Source organism: Pteropus vampyrus, unplaced genomic scaffold, assembly GCF_000151845.1.
Source record: "Pteropus vampyrus isolate Shadow unplaced genomic scaffold, Pvam_2.0 Scaffold108, whole genome shotgun sequence".
Lineage (NCBI taxonomy): Eukaryota > Metazoa > Chordata > Mammalia > Chiroptera > Pteropodidae > Pteropus > Pteropus vampyrus.
The window spans coordinates 2,567,877-2,573,480 of record NW_011888889.1 but is presented as its reverse complement, the minus strand read 5'-3'; the positions used below and the strand labels follow the sequence as shown (position 1 = coordinate 2,573,480).

The 5,604-nt window shown below is 37.3% G+C and overlaps 1 pseudogene; it reads right to left on the bottom strand.

Moving 5' to 3' along the window:
• Window positions 1-1,595: 1,595 nt before the first annotated feature.
• LOC111743196 lies at window positions 1,596-1,714 on the bottom strand (annotated as a pseudogene).
• Between the last annotated feature and the right edge of the window lie 3,890 nt (window positions 1,715-5,604).

Below are 5,604 nucleotides of genomic sequence, written 5' to 3'. Positions count from 1 at the left end.
ATTGATACTAAGAAATACATAGAATCACACATGTACAGTCGACTAATTTTTGAGAAAGGCAGCAAGAATACACCATGGAGAAACAAGTCTCTTCAATAAATGATTTTGGAAAAACTTGATATCCACATTCAAAAGAATTAAACTGAATTCCTATCTTACATCACTCACAAAAGTTAACTCAAAATGGTTAAAGTCTTATGTGTAAGACCTGAAACCATAAAACTCTTAGAAAAAATTATAGGGGTAAAGCTTTTTGACATTAATATAGCAATTATTTTTGGGATATGACACCAAAAGTATAAGCAAAAGTAAAAATAAACAAGTGGAAATATGTTAAAATAAAAAGCTTCTCCACGTCAAAGAAAATAATAACAAAATGAAGAGGCAATCTACATAATGGGAGAAAATTATATAATATATTTGATAAGGGGTTAATATCCAACATATACAAGAAATTCATACAACTCAAGAGCAATGAAACCAAATAACCCAATTAAAAAAGGGCAAAGGAACTGAATAAACATTTTCTCAGAGAATATATCTAAATGTCCAACAGGTACTTGAAAAGAAAGATGTTCGATATCACTTATCATCAGGGAAATATAAATCAAAACTCTTAGTTAAGATGGCTATTATCAAAAGACAAGAGGTAACAAGTGTTGAAGGTGTGGGAAAAGGAACCTTTGTATACTGTTGGAAAGAATATAAATTAGGGCAGTATGGAGTTCCCTTTAAAAAACTAAAATTAGGACTACCTTATGATCCAGCAATCCTATTTCATTGTATATATACAAAGTAAATTAATTCAGTATCTCAAAGAGATACTGCAATGTTTATTGCAGCACTATTCACAGTAGCCAAGATATTGAAACAACCTAAGTGATCATCACCAGATGGATTTTAAAAAGTGATGTATATACATTATTCAGCTATAAAAAGAAGGAAATCCTGCTGTTTGTAACAACATGAATAAATCTTGGAGGACATTATGCTAAATGAAATAATCCAGAAAGAGAAAGACAAGTACCTTACGGTCTCACGCGGACTTACACGCGGATTTACACACGGACTTTGAGAGCTTGTTTGGAGATTCTAGCCGGGGAGCGCAGCTGTTCGTATACCCTTGACGGAAGGGTCCTCTCCTCTACAGGGGAAGGTCGTCCTCTTGGACTAGCGAGAAGCTTCAGGAGGGAGCACATGGAGTGGTGAGGGAGGAAGGGGACACCCGCTTAGCAAGCCAGATCAGCCGAATCTACGCTGGCAATCAATGGGGCGACAGATGTCGCAGCCAGATCGCCCATTCTCACATGTGGGAGCTAAGAAGCTTAAATTCACAGAACCAAAAAGTAAAACAATGATGGGGGCGGGGATAATGGGGAGGTATTTGTCAAAGAATACAAACTTCCAGTTAAAAGATGAATAAGTTCTGGGATCTAATGTACAGCATGGTGACTACAGTTAATAATACTGTATTGTAGACTTGAAATTTACTGCAAGTAGATCTCTTTTTTTTTTTTTAGGTGAGGCAACCCTTGGTTGACCTTACAGGTTGCAAGGACCTTGTCAGCTTACAATCCCTTATTTTTTATTTTTTATGCCTACAGCACCTGGTATTCCCAGGTGGTCTCCCATCCAAGTACTAACCAGGCCCAACCCTGCTTAGCTTCTGAGATCAGACGGGATTGGGCTTGTTCAGTGGGGCATGGCCATAGACTCTTAAATGTTCTCAACACACACACATACATACACACACAAAGCTAATTATGTGAGCCGATGGATCTGTTAATTAACTTAATCATTTCAAAATGTATACATAAATATATTGAACTATCATATGTATACCATAAATACATATAATTTTACTTGTCAATTATACCTCAATAAAGCCTGGGGTGGAGGGAGAGAATTATTCATTTGCCTGTCAATTTAGAGCCAGGCACAAAGGAATCAAGGCCAATAAAAAAGAATAAGTTAAATAATGTTTAAAAACATCATGCCCAGGAGAAAATTAAAGAAATAAAATGATAATTTACTTTTAGAGAATTTTCCCTTAAAGAAATTGTCTTATGAACCAAGTAGTTGGATGTCACAAATAGTTCATAAATGATAAAGACTCTCATAAATGGTAAACACCATAAAATAGATCTCTCGATACATTTTTTCCAGTTATCAGCACTTGATGTTCTCTTTAATAACTATCTTTCTACTAAAGGTCCACTCAACCTAAATCCAGAAAACTTATTTAAAGAGTGTTTTTAACATGATAAATTCATTAAACATTATTAAGATTCGATGTATACATAGTAGATGTTTTTTCTGTTCTTGACTACCTTCTCATCCCATGACGCTTCTCTCTTAATTACATACTAAGAGGGGAGAAGGTACCTATGGCAATAATGAAAATTTTGAAAAAAATAGAAATGACTTTCCCTTTTGTTATTTGCTCTGGGAAGAAGAGACATCCCATGGTTTAAATTTGTGTGCATTAAAAGCACTGTGTTCATTCAGATTCAACAAACGTCTGCCAAGTACTCACCATTTGCCTGGCATTGTGCTAAGTGCTGGGGATTCATTTTGAGAAGACCTGGGAAAGTAAGGGTGGAGAGAGAAGTTAGAGAGACAGAGTGAAGCACAATGAGAAATGAAGAAGACAGTGGAAAAACCTCCAGTACTGGCAAGGCCAAAGAACTTTTTTTAGATAAAGGATTTATTGTGTTCAATTTGAAACTGTTTGTTTTGTTCTAATATGATGTATTACTCTGCCCTGGCCCAAACGTACAATCAAGTTGACTGCTTTGATCAATTCTTCATATAATTTTGATGCAGGACAGGACAAATTTCCCCAAATGGGGGGTGGCAGGGAGTGGGGGAGGGGAGACCAAGCCCTGCACAGAGAGAAGAGGGTCATTTGGCAGAGAGTGCAGAAAGAATTCAACACACACGCCAAAGTTAGTCAAAAAAAAGTTTATTAGAAAAGGGGAACACCCCACAGACAGAGCGTGGTCTCCTCTCAGAGACAGAGAGTGAGAGGGACCCTGACCGCTCAGGAATTCAGTTTATATGTCATTCTTTAGTTCCCATTTCCTTTGATATAGATGTACAGTGAGGAAGAAGAAAGGGAAGAGTGTGTAGCCTGAAAAGCCTGCCGGCAGCTCCCAGCCTTTAATCCATAGGTTCCCCATGGTTTTAGCCATAGGAGTGAATGATTTTATTTGTGTAGAGCAGCCACTTAAAGACTCTGTTCTTCCTGTTTCCCCTTCCACAGATGTGGGAAAAGGGTTGTTGGCAATCCCAGTTAAAATCTCCCTTGGTTCCTCAGGGGTCCTCCTGGCCTGGCTGCAGGGCTGTCTCTGAAGGTAGCTTGATTAACATTTTAATTCTCTTGCCTCCTCCCTACATTAATTTTATTAGTTAGTTCTTGGTTGTGGTTAGGTTTTGATTCTTGATTTGGGATTGAGGAAATTGCTGATTTTATACAACTTTATTATCAGTGGGCAGGAAAAAACAGGATGTGCAGTTTAGTGAGATGATCCATAAACTGAACTAATTCACAGAATCATGAGTTTATAAGAGATAGCTATAAGTATATCTTGGAAAGTACATATATCTGGGGGGAAGGGGCAGCTTTGGACTACCACAGAGCACTGGCAGTTCTAATCAATTTGATCTAGATTTCAAAAAACAAGAACTATGAATGACATGTGGATTACTCAAAAAAAAACAAGAAATTATAATCTCAATTATACTCAATGGGCTATAATCTATATTATGGGCTATTATCTATATTATAATTATAACCCAGTGAGCAATAATCTACAATGTTTCATATTTAACCTTGTATTTTAGCTTGACATTCCCCTCTGCCCCCCCCCCAAAAAAAAACCAGCCTGAGAAGAAGTTTTGCATGGGGGTAGTTTCTATGAGGATGGAAGGCCAGGGAACTATAGCAGGGGGATTAGAAAGAATAAAATCAGGAAAGAAAGAAATCCAATTCAAAGGAACAGTGTCTCACTGGGTACTGCTAGGTCTCGATTCCACCAGGAATAGGGTTGCCAGATTTAACAAAGAAAAATACTCGGCACTCAATTGAAATCGAATGTCAGATAAACAATGCATTTTTTTTTTTTTAGTAGAAGTATGTTCCACGTAATATTTAAGACATATTTCTACTTTTAAAGAGTATCTGTTGTTTATCTGACATTCGAATTTATAGGAATTCCTATATTTTATCTAGCAGCCATAACCAGAAACTCTCTGAGGAACCGTGTATAATGTGTCTCAGATTATCTGCCCAAAGATGTGAAAGAGAAGAGTATTTATCACCTGGCTCCCATCCCCGCAGGTTAAGTTTGCAAGCGGGGAGTGGTGGAGAAGGAGCCAAAAGCAAAAGATTTGCAATGCAGGTGAAGCCAGGTGCCCTCATACACTGCTGGTTGCTGTAGCAACAGCCAACAGAAAACGTGGGGCAAAATAATGTTAAGTTAGTGTATAAAAGATGTCTAACCTGCCCTACATTGAAATTGCAAAGGAAAATTTTCACATTTTAGGGAGGAAACTTGACCTAAAATTGGTGCCACTATTGTCACTTTTCTCCATTCTAGTGACAGATGGATAAAGGTTATTTTCCTTTTTATTAACACTGACATGTAGGAAACAGAACCATGAAATAACTAACAGTAATATAAACATGGCATTTCATCATGCTTTTAACCTTAGCAAAAGGTGAACCAGGTCGTTTAACAGAAGCACACCGAAAAAAAAAAGCCACACAATTTCCCACAGCTTTTCTGAACAACTAACAAGATCACCATAAGCCACTGTTGGGAAATGGATGTCACTTCATATTAAATGTCCAGTGTGAAGCAGTGTGACGAGCAAATGAGATTCTCTCTGGATCACAGTAAAGGAAAATAAGAGCAATCTGGACACTCAGCCTCTCCTAAGATAAACCACGCCATTCAAGGAAAGAGCTTCTAAGTGCTCAGCAAGAATTCCAAAGGCCAGAATCCCCCTAAACTATCCTTGAAGAGCAAATCCCACATGAGTGAGTGAGGGGCACATCTGAGGAGCTGAAAGGTATGCATAGGAGAATCTTCTACAAACCAGTTGAGACTCTCAGCACTAATGTGATGTGCCGGTGCACTGTTTCTTAATGGATGAGAATTGAGTTTGAGATCCTCATCTTTTGACCTTTGCCAAGAGCTTATGATTGTTCTTATTTCCACTTGATTTCAAATTGTTAATAATTCTCAGAGAAAATAGCACAAAATTTCATATTTCAAGGACCTATCTCTTTGTAAACCAATCGTATCTATTTACCTTTAAAATATTCCAGTTTAAATCTCAGTTATTTGCAGAATTTTAAAGCAGTGGCATTTGCTTATTATAAATACCTATGATGACTTGGGGTGGGGGTGGCAGGGTGCAGTAGAAAGGAAGAAAGGATATCCGGTTTTCTTAGGGAGTAGATTCGCTAGCAACATTTGGCAATATACATTCTTTTTTTATAATATATCACAATAATGAATGGTTTTGTAAATGACAATGGCAGGATGAATTTCAAAAAGTTTTTCTAACCATCTATACTTTGGTAATCAAAACATG